Here is a 16,504-nt window from a genome sequence, read left to right on the forward strand (position 1 = left end):
TCCAGTCCTTGTACATTTATTTTTGCTTCTTAAAATCTTTTGTTTATTGTGATTTTCACAAATGTTTACAGAAAGTTTGGGTTTTCATTAATTCATTGATGCACACTTTCCTCCCCCTGACCCCTATTCACTTTGTATGTAAGACAACAAACTTATAAAACGCTACACAACATAGGTAAGTCTGGAAAACATTATGCTGAGTGAAATATCTCAGCCACAAAAGAGCAAATAACACCACTCATCAAATAGTATCATTATGGGGACAGGGGTGATGGGCAATAGGAGAAGGAAGGATAGACACTGAACACTGCACTGGAACAGATGAAGAAGAGGACTGTCTGAAAGGAAAGCATGATTAGACATTATGTCTATGACAACAGTCTGGAGCAAGAAGTGCTCATTTCATTTAAAAAGGATTGCTTGCTCTTCTCGAGCTGCTCTTTGAATCTTTCCCTCAGTGTTCCTTCTCCTTATTTTGGCTTCTTTTCTATCTAATGAAAGTTCCTAAGTCTCCAGTCTTGAATAGCATCTATTTTAGTTTTTCCTGTCTTTGTAATTACCTTTTGCTTTCTTCATGGATTATTTTTTTTTTATGTCATTATATAAATTTACTGGTCTTTGGCCATTAGTGTTCAATGTTATGTATTCTATTGAACACTAATTTATACACATACACACAAAAACAAGCGTGTGTGTGTGTGTGTGTATTTGAGTACCAACAAACTGGAACTGACTCATAGAGGAGCCTCCATTTGTTTTTCAGGGGCAGTTAACTGCACGGGAGGAGATCATCTAGAGAGAAAGAGAAATGGAACCCTGGTGGCTTAGTGGTAAGGAACTGTGCTGTCAAAACCGAAAGGTAGGTGTTTCAAATCCATCAGCTGCTCTGTGGGATGAAGATGATCAATCTGTTCCTTTGTGATTTACTGCCATTGAAAGCCTTCTGAAGGGTCACCTATGAGTTGTTCTGAATCAATTGTACATAACAATATATATATATATGATGGACTATCCTTCCATGTGATTAACTGCCTCTGACAGCCCACTAGAGCGTCAGCTATGGGTCATTCCAACTCTATGTAAAATAACAACAACAACAAATATATATACACATATATTTACATATGTTTTATATATACATTTGTATATATATTCATGTAGGGTGGTAAAGATATATGGTTCAAATACACTAACTTCTCCTCAGGAGAAAGATGAAAAATCTACTTCTGTGTGATTTACTGCCTCTTGAAGATTCACCGGAGGGCTCACTATGGTTTGGTTCCAACTCAACAGTCCACAACAACACAATAAACAATTATACATATTTCATATATATATATATATATTTCACATATATTTCATATATATATTTCACATATATACACACATTTATGCATATTTTGTTTTATTTATATAAATTTAAAATATGTATTTATCTATATTTTTATTGTGACCTCTGTAAATCTAGTGCTAAGCAGTTGCACTGCCAAGTCAAAGGTACACAGTTTGATTCAACCAACTGCTTTATGGGAGAAATATGTACAATCACCTACAGAGTGAATTACAGTTTCTAAAAACTTGCAAGTTCAGTTTTGAGTTGGTTCCCACTACATAGCACATAGCAACAACAAATTTAGATGAATTTATACACATACGCACACATTTTACATGTAATATGTTGTTGTTAGAGACTATCAGGCTGCCATTGACTCATAGTGACTTTATGGTCAACAGATTAAAAACCTTGCCCAATCTTGTGTTTCCCTCACAATTACCAGTCTTAACCCCTTTGTTGCAGTCATTGTGTCAAGTGTTTTCATTGAGGCCCTTTTTCTCTTTCACTGACTCTCTACTTTCCAAGAACCCCTCACTCCTGATAATATCCAACATATGTGAGATAATCAATATCAACCTTACTTGCTGAAAGTGAGCAGGTCTTGAAGCACTTGTTGTACAAGAGGATCAAAGAATGCAGCCTTCAGTATGGATTGCATCTCATATCAAGTAAACAAAGATTCTTACCACTATACCAACAGGCAGTGTCTTGATGGATGGAGAGGAGATTGAAATTGTCAACAGCTTCATCTTGTTTGGATTCATAATTAATACCCTTGGTACAAGCAGTTAGGAAATAAGGAGACACATTGCACTGGGAAAATCTGCAGTTAGTGACCTTTCCAAATTATTTAGGAGTAGAGACGTCAGTTTGAAGATTAAGATGCATCTAATTCCGACCATAGTCTTTCTGATTACTAGCTATGCATCTGAGACCTAGACAATGAAGAAGGATGACAGAAAAAGAATTGATGCCTTTGAGCTGTGGTGTTGGAGAAGAACACTGAAAATCCCATGGACGCCCAAGAGAACAAATAGGTATGTCTTGGATAGGGTGCAGCCAGAGCACTCTTTGGAGGCAAGAATGATGACATATTTCTAGGAGATCCTATTCCTTGGAGAGGGACATGATGTTGGGAAGGTTGGAGGATCGTCAAAGGAGAAGAACACCTTCAACCAGGTGGATTGACACAGTGACTGCTGCAATGGGCTCATGTGTATCAGGAAGTGTGAGTGTGGTGCAGAACAGGACTAGGTTCAGATCTTTTGTTCACATGATCACCGTGAGCTGTACTTGACAACAAACAACAGCAATAATGTGAGATAAAGTCTCATTTTCCTTCATCTCAACACATTCTACAAGTATAATTCAATGACACTGATAACATTAAGTTCTGTAACCATTCCCATTGTATGTTTCCAAATCTTTTCACCACCATTAACTTAAAGTTTATTCCCATTAATAAAAAAAAAAAACGAACAAAAACTCCCCATTCATCACTTCTCATTTGTAATAATCTTTAGTTTATAAATACTTACTTCATAAAAGGTGAGATCATACAGCATTTTCCATTTTGAAACAGACTAATTTCGTTCACTGCAGCATTGTGCCTTCAAAGTCCATTGATTTGACATTCATTAGGATTTCACTTCTCTTTATGGAATGATATTTCATTGTATATATGTGCCATATTTTATTTATCCATCATAGGTTAATGGACCTTTCAGTTCTGTTGGATATTCTGAAAAATACTGCAGGAAACAATTCTGCTTATGCCCTTGCCTATGCATTTCCTGACTATTACTGTTGTTGTTATGTGTTGTCGAGTCAGAGTCGACTCATAGTTGACCCTCCAGCAGGTTTTCAGAATCTGTAAATCACACAGGGAAACAATGTCTTCCCCCACCCCCACTCTGAAGCAGTTGGTTTGGGTTGGCAGAACTCCTTACCTGCTAGACAACTAGAGATCTGTGGGTCTATAATTATGATTGGGACTTTTGGGGTCATATGGTAATTCTTATTTATATCATTTTTAGTAAATGCTCAAACTGTTTTCCATAGTGACTGCACTATTTTGCCTTCTCACTAGCAACAGATGAGAGTTCCAATTATTCCACAACTTTGCCCAGGTTTCTTATTGTCTGTTTTTTGTTTTGTTTTTTAAAATCTACTCTAATAGTACTGAAATATTTTCTCATTTTAGTTTTGATTTGTATCTCCTTTGTAGTCCACAAGGAGTTGTGTTGCTAATTCAAAGGCTTACTTCTCTAGTGGTTCAAATCCACTATGTTTTCACAAGACAAAGTTGAACAATCTCCTCCCTTTTGATTTATAATCTCTGAAACCTACAAGAGGATCATTTTTGTTTCAATTCTGACTCCATGGTAATGAGTTTGCTAAAAAGAATGGATAACTACACTGAGCATTTTTTTCATGTTCTTACTTGCTATAATAAAACAGATTAACTGGCTCTATCTATCTATCTATCATCTAGCTAGCTAGCTAGCTATCCTTTCAGTCTGTAAGCTGTTTTTTTTTTTCATTTCTTTGATAAAGTCCATTAAAAATTAATACATCTAATTTTTAAGCTATATTTCATTTATCTAGTATGTCTTTTGTAATTTGTACTTCATGAAATTTTTAAGGACAAAATGCCAAGAAACAGGAAAGATAGGTGAATTAATGTAAACTTGAAAGGCAACAAAGAATAATCTTCAAGTACAAAATGTATAGAGGATCTTTTCTATAATATTTTAAAATCATGACTAGCATGTAAATGACAAGAGTCAAATATGCAAACAAAAAACACCTGTGTTAGCTACTATCATGAGAAGTAGTGGAGAAGTTTGAAGCAATAAGCCTATGTAGAAAATGCAACTTTTACAATGATAGATGTAAAGTTCCATGTTTGGGCTTTAGAAAATGTACAAAACTGGAACAGAAAGACTTAAAAGATAATTTTAAAGGAGAAAATGGAGAATCAGAAAAATGAATTAGGAATCCAGAGTGGACATCTGTCATTTCTGACAGCTCAAAATATTTCATCACTCTCTCTCTATTTTGAGATTTCTTACATCGTGAAATTTGCCTTCCCATACACAATTCAGTAAAAATTCATTTTCTAGTGCCAGTGCTGCTAAGGTGCAAACATGTGGCCTAAATTTAATCCATAGGAGGTACTGATTAAGACTGATTTTGAAAGTACTGATGGAGAGAGCTCAGGTCCAGGATCTGCTCCATCTTCAGCAGTTACGAGCGTTGCTATGAGAGTGTTCAGGGAGCTTAAAGCAGATCCCCTTTTACAGTGTTACCAAAGTTTCAGATAGATAGAATTTTTTAAGAAATAAATAAGTCTTTTCAGCTTAATTGAGATTCTATTGACTCCTTTTAGAAATCTTGAAAACAAAGGCTTTTATATTGTCTATTACAAATGTGCTGGACTAATTCTTCTACAAATAGTATAATGCTTCTGTAGGGATAAAATAAGGTACTATATGTGGAAAGGGTGACAAAGATTCTCACCACTGGACCAATTGGCAGCATCAGGATGGATGGTGAAGAGATTGAGATTATTTACAGATTTAGTCCGCTTGGCTCCACGGTCAACACTCTTGGCACCAGTAGCCAGGAAATTAAAAGATGTATTGCCATGGGAAAGTCTGCTGTTAGGGACCTCTCTAAAGTACTCAAGAGCAATGGTGTGTCTCTGGAGACTAAGGTGCATCTGGTACAGGCCATGGTCTTTGCATTCACTTGTTATGCGTCAGAGAGCTGGACAATGACCAGGGAGGATAGAATGAGAATTGATGCTTCTCAGCTGTGGTGCTGGAGAAGAGTACTGAGAGTACCATGGACTGCTAAGAAAACAAACAGATTTATCCTAGAGAGGATTATACCGGCTGCTCCGTGGAGGCAAGGATTCTGAGGCCTTGTCTGACATACTTTGGTCATGTTGTAAGGAGGGATCGGTCCTTGGAGAGGGACATCATGCTTGGGAGGGTGGAGGGCAGGCGCAGGAGGGGAAGGCCCTCGGGGAGGTGGATTTATTTGATGACTGGGGCAATCAGGATGAGTGTGTCGAAGACAGTGAGATTGACACAGGACAGAGCAGAGTTTAGAGCTGTTGTACATAGGGTTGCTATGAGTCGCAAGTGACTCGATGGCACATAACAACAACAACATGTGGAACGGGTTGGGACAGTACTGGAGAGTTACACAATGTAAGATGGAAATGTTATTTGACATTATCTGAATTATGGATTTCTGATTTTCAGCAGCTCCCTAGGACAAAGCTAAATTATACTAGTGGCTTTTTGAAGGAGGTAAATTGTAAATAAGATTTCCTAAAGCTTAGAGATGACCAGCAGTGGGACAGACAGCTTGACAAAACAATGGGTCTCTTATCAGAGAAAATAATAAAGCAGAACTAGATTTATCAGCTTACAAAGATACTGTAACAGGATATCTGTTTCTGAAGAGTTGGACTACAGTTTACGAAGATTTCCTACCTTTCTAGAAGTGTTCTGTTGCAACCCAATGAACAACAGATTAGAACTTTACCCTATCCTATGCCATTCTCATGATCCAACATGCTCAATCCCCACTATTACAGTCATTTTGTCATTGTCTCTCCTTAAGGGTCTTCCTTTCTTTTCCTGATCTTTATGGTTGCTCAAGTTATGGTCCCTTTATATATTGTCATATACTAACAATATGTCCAAAGTATATAAAATAAAGTTTCACCATTCAAACATTCAATTCCTCGTAAGCCTTTCTTGTTCCTTGTCCAACTTTCACATCCACATGGAGCAATTGGATAGACCGTGTTGCACCATAATCTTTAAAGTGACAACCTTGCTCTTTCGAATAGTGGAAAGGTCCTTGACAGCAGATTTTCCTAATGTAACCCATCTTTTGATTTCTTGATGGCTACTGTCATGAGTGTTGATTGTGGATCCAAGTAAAATGAAATTGTTGACAACTTCAATCTTTTTTCCATCTATCATGATGTTGTTTATTGTTTCAGTTTCATAGACACATTACATTCTTATGTATTCAGACTTCATCAATATATCAAAATATACATGTAAAATTGTCTTGTAAATGATACATTAATATAGTTGTGTTAATATGTGAAAACACATGTACATACATATAATTCATTTGTAAACTCATTTGTCATGTAAATTTTCAATTTTATGATGAACAGATAAGATTTTTTCCCCCCAGTATGTCAATATTAAACATGTATTTATCTGTCTCTATAAACTTGCCTGGAGTTCTGGTTAAGTGGCCTTTAGGGAATTTTGCTCTTACCCTAGTGTCTGGGTGTCTTCTGAGGTTGGAGTCCACCAGCATATCTGTGGGAGAGTGATAGATAATCTCCCCTGATTAAGAGTTACCAGAAACTGGATGGAGGGTCACTATGAGTCATAATAACTGGACGGCAGAGAGTTGGGTGGGTTTTTTTAAAAAAAATTACTACTTCATAGACTTGCTTATTGTAATATTATATATGAATGTATTTCTTTAACTTAACAATGTTTACAGTAAAATGAATCTATTTTTGTAGTATGTTCCAGCACCATATCATACATTAATAGGCCAAATTATATATAGTCATTCATTAATTGAATGACATTTGATTTCCCTTGCACATTTTTTGCCTACTGTGAACATTACTGTTATGAACATTCATGTACACATTTTGTGTGGACATATCTTTTCCATTTTCATGAATATATATATACCTAAGAGAAAAATTATTCTGTCATAAACAAACTCAACATTCTCAACATTCTTATCAACACTTGTACTTGTAGTTTTATCTATGTTTCCCTAATGACTTAAGACTAATGAAGAGCCTGTTCTTGTTATGTGCCATAGAGTCGCTTGCTACTCATAGCAACCCTATTACAAGAGCCCTAAATGCCGTTCTACCCTGTGCCAACCTTGTTATCTCCAACACACTCATTCTTACCACCCCAATCACAGAATCAATCCATCTCATCTAGGATCTTTTCTCCTGTACCATCCCCTCCACTCTTCCAAACATGATGTGCCTTTCCAAGAATCAGTCTCTCCTTCCAACATGCCCAAAGTATATGTCAAACGAAGCTTCAGAATCCTTGACCCCAAGGAGCATTCTGGCTTTACCCCCTCCAGAACAAACCTGTGTGTTCTCCTGTTCATGGTATATTCAACACTCTACTCCAGCACCACAGCTCAAGAGCATCAATTTTCTTTTTATCATCCCTAATCACTGTCCAATTCTCCAATGCATAGCACATAATTGAGAATACTATAGCCTGGATCAGGTGCTTCTTAGTTTCCAGCCTGACACTGTTGCTCTTCAGTACTCTTGAGAGGTCCCTCAGAGCCAACTTTCTCAATGCAATTCATCTCTTGATTTCCGGGCTGCTGCTACCAACAGTGTTGACTGTGGAACCAAGTAAACGAAAACTGTTAACTAACTCAATCTCTTCACCATCCACACTGATGCTGCCAATTGGCCCAGTGGTGAGAATCGTTGTTTTCTTGATGTTGAGCTTCAGTCCTTATTGAAGGCTGCAGTCTTTGATCTTTTGCAGCAAGTGCTTCAGGTCCTACTCAGTTTCAGCAAGCAGGGTTATGTCACCTGCATAACACAGGTTGTTGATGATTCTTCCACCAATCCTGATGCCACATTCCTCCTCGTACAGTTCACCATCTCAGATGATCTGTTCTGCATACAGACTGAAAAGGTATGGAGACAAAATACATCCCTGACGGGCCCCCTTCTTGATTTTGAACCGTGTAGTGTCTGTCTCCTTGCTATGTTCTGATGACTGCCTCTTGGTCCAAGTATAGGTTTCACATTAGCACAATCAAATGTTCTAGGATTCCCATTCTTCTCAGAGTCAGCCATAGCTTGTTGTGATCCACACAGTCAAAAGCCTTTGCATAGTCAATGAAGCACAGATAAACATTCTTCTGGTATTCTCTGCTTTCTGCCAAGATCCATCTTACATTAGCTATAATATCCCTAGTATCATGGCCATCTTACACATCTGGCAGTTCTCTGTTAATGTGTTGCTCCAGTAGTTTTTGGATCATTTTCAGCAGAATCTCATTTGTATGTGATATTAATGATAATTTCTTATCATTTCTGCACTCTATTTCTTCACCCTTCTTTGGAATGGGAACAAATATCGATCTCTTCCAGTCAGTTCGCCAGCTGGGTGTCCTCCAGATTCCTTGACACAACTTAGTAAGCAAATCCAAGCAGCGTCTGTTTGTTGAAATAAATCAATTGGTATGCTGTCAACTCCCGGAGCCTTGTTTTTTTTTGCCAATTCCTTCAGAGCAACTTGAACTTCCTCCTTCATCACCACAGCCTCTTGCTCATATATTATCTCATGAAATTCTTCTGTGTCAGCCAATTCCTTCTTAAACAGTGACTCTGTGTACTCCTTCCATCTTCTTTTGATACTTCCTGGATCATTTAACATTCTACTCAAAGTATCCTTAAGTATTGCCACCCATGACCTGAATTTGTTCTTCAACTCCTTCAGCCTAAGAAATGCTGAGCGAGTTTGGATCTTTTAATTTTCTGACTCCATCTCTCTGCACATTTCATTACAGTGTCTTGCTTTGTTTTCCCAAGCTACCGTTTAAAATTTTATGAAGAGCAGATAACACAACTCTGCTTGCTGAAACTGAGGAGGACCTGAAGTACTTGCTTCAGAAGGTCAAGGACTACAACCTTCAATATCAATTGAGGCTCAATATCAAGAAGACAAAGATTCTCACCACTGGGCCAGTTGGAAGCATCAGGATGGATGGTGAAGAGACTGAGATTGTTCACAGCTTTAGTTTGCTTGGCTCTACAGTCAATATTCTTGGCACCAGCAGCCAGGAAATCAAAAGATGTATTGCGATGGGAGATCTGCTGTTAGGGACCTCTTCAGAGTACTGAAGAGCAACGGTGTCTCTCTGGAGACTAAGGTGCATCTGATACAGGCCATAGTCTTTGCAATCACTTGTTATGCGCCAGAGATTTGGACAAGACTAGGGAGAATGGAAGGAGAATTGATGCCTTTGAGTTGTGGTGCTGAAGAAGAGTATTTAATGTACCATGGACTGCTAAGAAAACTAATAGATTCGAGAGGGTTAAACTGGGCTGCTCCTTGGAGGTAAAGATCCTGAGGCTTCATCTGACATACTTTGGACATGTTGTAAGGAGGGACCGGTCCTTGGAGGGGGACTTCAGGCTTGGGAGGGTGGTGCGACAGCACAGGAGGGGAAGGCCCTCTATGAGGTGGATTGATTCAGTGACTGGGGTAATCGGGACGGGTGTATTGAAGACAGTGTGATTGTGCTGGACAGAGCAGAGTTTAGGGCTATTGTACATAGGGGTGCTATGAATTGCAAGTGACTCAACTACACATAACAACAACAGCAACAGGGGGAAAATCTTTTCTGTCCTTCATAGAATTGAAAAAGGGAGCATAAACCATTTACATGACAAATTAGTTTACAAATGAATTCTATGTATGTACATGTGTTTTCATGCATGCAAAAAGTTGTGATACTAACTCAAAGGCCTAGCTGGTAGTTCTAATTTACCAGCCCCTCTGAGGGAGAATGATGAACAATTTCTTCTTGGATAATTTACAACCTTGGAAACCCAATGAAGGGATGTCTCTGACTTGATTCCAACTTTAAGACAACATGGGAAGGTAGGAGAAAGAGAAAAAGAGACAGAGAGACAAATAATTTCTACATCTTTTCAAATAGTTATTGGCTGTATATGTTCTTGGATAAATGTTTATTCATATACATTGACTACATTTTAATGAGTTTATTTCCTCTTTATCACTAATTTGTAATAATTTTTTATATATTGTATATGCCAGTTCCTCAACAGATGTTGTTGTTGGTTGTCGTCAAGTTGAGCACAACTTATAGTGACCCTATGAACAAAAGACTCAAAGCCTTTCTATAACTATCATCATTTCTCAAAGTTAGTAGTGTTTCCAGAGGCATGCTGTTTAGGAAGTGTGATCTATAAATTCTTCATGGTGTCATTTCACTTTTTTTTTAATGGTATTTTTTGAAGCACAAACATTTTTCTTTTTAATTTTGATGAATCTTGTTTTTACTGTTGTTGATGCCTGAGGGGCTATTTGTAAGGAAAAAAATGCCTAGTCTCAACTCACCGACTTTTGTGCCTATGTTTCTTCTAAAATCTTTATCGTTTTAACTTATACACTTAGCTATTTGAACCATTTTGAATCAGGTGTGTGTTGCTTGTTTTTAAATAAATTGTGAAGCATGGGATCATACTCTAATCTGCTGTGTTTATCAAGTGGGGGAGATAGCATTTGAAGATAATGTTCTCTATCCACTGAGTTATTTTTGATTCAGTGTTATTTACCCACTGAAATAAGTCACAAAAAATATGAATCTGGTTTTTTTTTTTACTCTCAATTCTCTCCAAATAGTCTATATGTTTTACCTACATTTCTTTTTATACAAGACCCTGCTAAGTTCAGGAATAGACAAGAATTAAATTAACAATAACTGTGAAAAGACAATGGAAAAGATGAATATCATCAGTCAGAAAAAGTCAGGGGCTGCCTGTGGATAGCCCATCAACTGCTACTATGCAAGTTCAAGTGGATGCTCATTTACAAGCCAAAATTTAAGTTGAAAATAAATTAAAACCAGTTCACAAGAGCCAAAATACAACCATGAGCACATTTCATCTAGATTTAGAAACAATATCAACAATAGATTTGATGCACTGAGTACTAATGTAAAACACAAAATGAGTCTTGGAAAAACATTGTATTTGAAGACATCAAAAGGCATTAAAAAGAGAAAAAAATAAAAGAAACTTCTAAAGGTAAATATCAGAAAAAGACTGAAAATTCATTTTCAAATAGAGAAGCTAAAGTGAAGAGAAGAAATTATAAAATACAAAAACTGAACAGATTACTTCAAAGGGCAACTCAAGAAGACAAAGCAAAATGTTAGCATACAATGTGCAAAGACCTTGATTTAGAAAAGCCAAAGAGAAGATAATCTTTGTATCTCTCAAACTGAAAGAATTGAAGAAAAAGTTCAAACCTCGAGTTGCAATGCTAAAGGTTTCTATAGGCAATATATTAAACAACACAGGAAGCATCAAAGAAGATGAAAGGAGTACAGAAAGTTGCTGAAAAGGGAAGAATTTGTCAACCTTTAACTATTTTAGGAAGTAGAACCAACAATGCTGAAGGAGGAAGTCCAAACTACACTGTAGAAATTGACAAAAATAAAACTCTAGAAATTGTACACTATTCGTTGAGGTGTTTCAAGAAACACATGTTTCTCTGGATGTATTAAATCCTGATAAGAAATTTGGAGAACAGTTACCTGATCAATCATCTGGAAAAGATCAATATTTACACATATTCCAAATAAAGGTGATTTAACAGAAATTTACAAATTATCGAACAATATTAATAATACATAAGTGAAATCTTACTGAAAGTAATAAAAAAAACATCTGGAGCAGTACATGAATAGAAAATCGTCAGAATTTCAAGCAACATTCAGAAGAGATGGTAGAAGAAAGAATACAATTGATGATGTCAGATAGAGTTTAACTGAAATTACAGAATACCATAAACATATTTAAATATTTGTTTGTTGACTATGCAAAGCCATTGACTGTGTCCATCATAAGTTACATATTTTCTAACATTCTGAAAATGAGAATTTCAGAACATTTAAATTGTGCACATTCAGCACTTATATCAAGAACTGGTTAGTCTAACAGGAAAAATGGTTATTGCATTGCTTGAAATCAGGAAATATGTGCATCAGGACTGTGTCCTTTCACCATACCTATTCAACATGTTGTTGTTATGTGCCATTGAGTCAACTGCGACTCATAGGGAATCTATGGACAATAGCTCTGAACACTGCTCTATCGTGAACCAATTTCACTATCTCTCACATACCTACCCTCATTATTATTCCAGTTACTGTATTAATCCATCTCATACTGCGTCTTCCTCTCCTTTTCTGCCCCTCCATCCTTCCAAGCAGAATGTCCTTCTCTAAGAACTGGTCTCTCCGCGTGACATGCCTGAAGAATGTGAGACATGCCTAAAAATCTTTGCTTTTAAGAAGTAGCTTGGTTTCAGTGTATCCAGGACATATCTGTTTGTTCTTTTGGCAGTCCATTGTATGTTCAATACTCTTCTTCAGTACCACAACTCAAAGGCATTAATTCTTCTTTTATCATCTTTAGAAATTGTCCAGCTCTCTGATGCATAGCACGTTATTGTGAAGACTATTGCCTGAATCAGGCTCACCTTAGTCTCTAAACTGACATCTTTGCTTGTCAACACTCTGGACAGGTAGGTCTCTGTCAGCAGCTTTTTCTAATGCAATTATTCTTTTGATTTTCTGACTGCTGGTGCCAAGAATGTTGATTGTGGACCTGTGGACCCAAATAAGCTGAAATTGCTAACAATCTCAATCTCCTCTCCATCTATTATGGTGTTGCCAATTGGCTCAGTAGTGAGAACATTTATGTGGAGCAAATAATACTAGAAGCTTAACTACATGAAAAAGAATGTGGCATCAGGATTGGACAAGGACTTGTGTTATTCAAATGAAATGACCTTAATTGCTAAAAATTAGTAAAACTTGAGGCACTTAGTGAATAATTTTAAAGACTGTAGCCCTCACTATAGATTACACTCCAATATTAAAGAAAAATATTCATACCCAAACTGAGAAGTAGTATATTGATAATTGGAGAAAAGACTTGAATTTTCAATACGTTCATTTTACTTGGATACACAGTCAAGACTCGTGAAAGTAGCTGAAACATCACATTTCTTTGGGCAACACTTCTGCCTAGGATCTCTTTAAAATGCTATGGAAGCACGGATGTAACTTCAAAGACTAAGGTGCACCTGACATAGCCATAGTATTTTCTTTTACTTCATGAGCATGTAATAGTAGTAAATGAATAAAGACAAAAGATGGCTTTGAATTGTATTGCCAGTGAAGAGTATTGAATATACTATGAACTTCCATAAGAAAAAAACCCCTACCCAAACCACCACACCAATTCTGTCTTGGAATAACTGCAGAGTAGAGTATTCTTTCAGCAAGAATGATGAGACTTTGTCTCCACATATTGTGGACATGTTAACAAACAGGACAAGTCTTTTGAAAAGTAGAATAATCAAAAAAGGAGAGGAAGACCCTCAAGGAAACAGATTGGCACAGTGACTGCAGCAATAGACTTAAGTACATCAGAGATTGTGAGATGATACAAGATTAAGGTTTCTTCCTGTTATTCATGGGATTACCATGAGTCAGAGTTGACTTGACAGCACCTGACAACAACAATTATATGGATATCCTAAATAAAAAATGAACCAAGAGGACTGGCCTTTCTATTTACTTCCTTAACAGCTCAATAATTATAGTATTGTCTGCAGTAACTATAAATTTGGAGCAGATAGAAAGAGCAGGTATATATTGCTCAATATCTGACAGAAGTTCTGTGAAATGGGGCCTTATGGGATTTGAATATTGGGCAAACACTTGTATCCATGAGACAAGGAGTAGCTGGTATACTGGCCTGGGGGCTATTGTGTGATGCACACCTTAGGCAGCTCTCTTGAGGGATGCCGCAGGTGAGCTCTTGTGGTTGAGCAAAGTAGTTACATTTGCAAAGACCTCAGAAGAATGCTTGGCTAGTTCTTTGTTGTTGACTGCTCTTTGGTAAGCCATCTGCATGGAAGGTCATTAGTACAACCCCATGAGAACTTTTCAGGGAAGCAGGAATGCTGGCAAAGGGGACTCAAGGTTGACAGAGCCCCTGATAGTATTCAATTGGTGTATACCTTTCCTTCATGCCCTATGAGATCACAGTCAGTAAAATGCAGGGACTAGCCCTTCTGAGTTGGGATTGGACGTTTTTACATCTAGGCCTCTCTCCATAAATTAAGATGGCTTCCAAGCTGCATATAGAAACTGAGCAAATATAAGGCTGTAATCCCACGCTGAGGATTTGGGAACTGTGACCCATGGACTTATGTGTGGTTGAATGTTGCCCAGAGGGATATTGGCCTATATCTGTTTTCTAGTTCTTTGATTTATCTGTGTGGGCTGATGCTACAAGCATATGCAGTTCTACAATTAAAAGGGGCTAACCAAGGTCAGACAAGAAAATCACCCAGTTCTGATAGCTGTTTTTCTGTTATGTAATATTTCTTACCTGCAACACTATTCTGTGTTCCTGTCAACTCCATTCTTGTAAGCAGGTGATAAAGTGAAATTTACAAGAATTGCAACTTGTATTTGAAATTTTTTTTCCTTGGGATAAGAAAAGTAAAAAGAAAAAGTCACCTTGACATTTTAGGTTTTGTATTCTTCTTCTGTACTACATAATTACTCCCTTTAATCTGTAGGGTGTCATGCTTCTAACCCCAAAGCAGGACCTCTGTAGTTTGAATCTGCCAGTTGTTCCCAGAAGAAAGATGGGAAGTCACCTCTTGTGAGGTTTATAGCTTTGGAACCCACTGGAAGGACATCTATAGGTCAGTTCCAACTCCACAACAATGACTGAGAGCAAGCAACTGAGAATATAATATATGTATGATGCTGCCTGTATTTACTGTCATAGAATCCCTGGTATCATAGAATTTAATGTGTCTGACCATGAACTTAAAGGTCTGCAGTTTGATCCACCAGTCACTGAGTAGGAGAAATATGGGAAGTCTCTCCCCATAAAGATTTACAACCTTGGAAATTTGATGGAGGGTCAGTATAAATTTGAAATTACTAGATGGCATATTATTTCATTTATAGTATATGTGTCAGGTGCCATGCTAATCTTGAACACAGTCTCACAGTCTCATTTTTTCTTTTACCATATAGTAAAAGTTTGTTGTGGACTGACACATAGCTGATCCTCTAGTGAGTTTTCGGAGGCAGTTAATTACAAGGGAGGAGATTGCCCATCTTTCTCCCATGGGGCAGCTGGTGGATCAACTCTAAAATGCATGGAGAAAATACAAGCACAAAGAAGTTATGTAATTTATCCAAAGTCTGAGAAAAAAATGGTAGGAGCTAAGAATTGAATGTAATTTTGTTATTATAAGTTAAAGAAAATAAAAGTCTATAAACAGTGTTGGTACCAGCAACCAGGATATTAAAAGACAAATTGCATTGAGAAAGTCTGCTGTCAGGAGACCTTTCCAAAGTACTGAAGAGCAAAGATGTCAGTCTGCAGACTAAGTTGCACATGATCCAGGCCATGGTCTTTGGAATTACTTGCTATGCATCAGAGAGCTGGATGATTACTAGGGATGATAGAAGGAGAATTGATGCCTTTGAGCTGTGGTGCTGGAGAAGAGCATTGAATATACCATGGACTGCAAAGAGAACAGACAGTTTCCTCTTAGAGATGGTGAAATTAGGCTGCACCTTGGAGGCAAGGATTCTGAAGCTCTGTCTGACATACTTTGGACATGTTGCAAGATGGGATTAATCCTTGGAGAGGGATGTCATGCTTGGGAGGGTGGAGGGACAGTGCAGGGAAGACCCTTGATGAGATGGATCCATTCTGTGACTGGGATAATGAGAGTAGATGTGTTGGAGACAATAAGATTAGCATAGGATATATCAGGGTTTAAGTCCGTTGTACATATGATTGCTATGAGTCACAGGTAACTCGAAGGCACAGAAGAACAAGAATAACAGCAACAACCAGTTCTCAGTTTCCCCTTTCTACAACCCCTCTGCAGAGTTAGACAGGACCACGTAAAAGAGTTGTTCAGGCTTTACCTTACACATGTCTAAGGGTATTAATGATGTAAGGCTTTAGTTATTAAATGGCTCAATCTATTTTCTCCATGACAGTGCTAACAATTTTTCAGTTTCTTATTATGTACTCCACAGAACTCAACCCAAATTCCCTTTATTTATTTTTAATTCGAAACTTATACTTGGACCAGGAGGCAGTCGTCAGAACAGAGCAAGGGAACGCTACATGGTTCAAAATTGGGAAGGGCGTACGCCAGGGATGCATCCTAACTCCATACCTTTTCAACCTATATGCAGAACAGATTATCCGGGAGGCTGGGCTCTATGAGGAGAAATGTGGGGTCA

This window comes from Elephantulus edwardii, unplaced genomic scaffold (assembly GCF_000299155.1).
Source record: "Elephantulus edwardii isolate Elephantulus edwardi_28Jun2011 unplaced genomic scaffold, EleEdw1.0 scaffold00097, whole genome shotgun sequence".
NCBI lineage: Eukaryota > Metazoa > Chordata > Mammalia > Macroscelidea > Macroscelididae > Elephantulus > Elephantulus edwardii.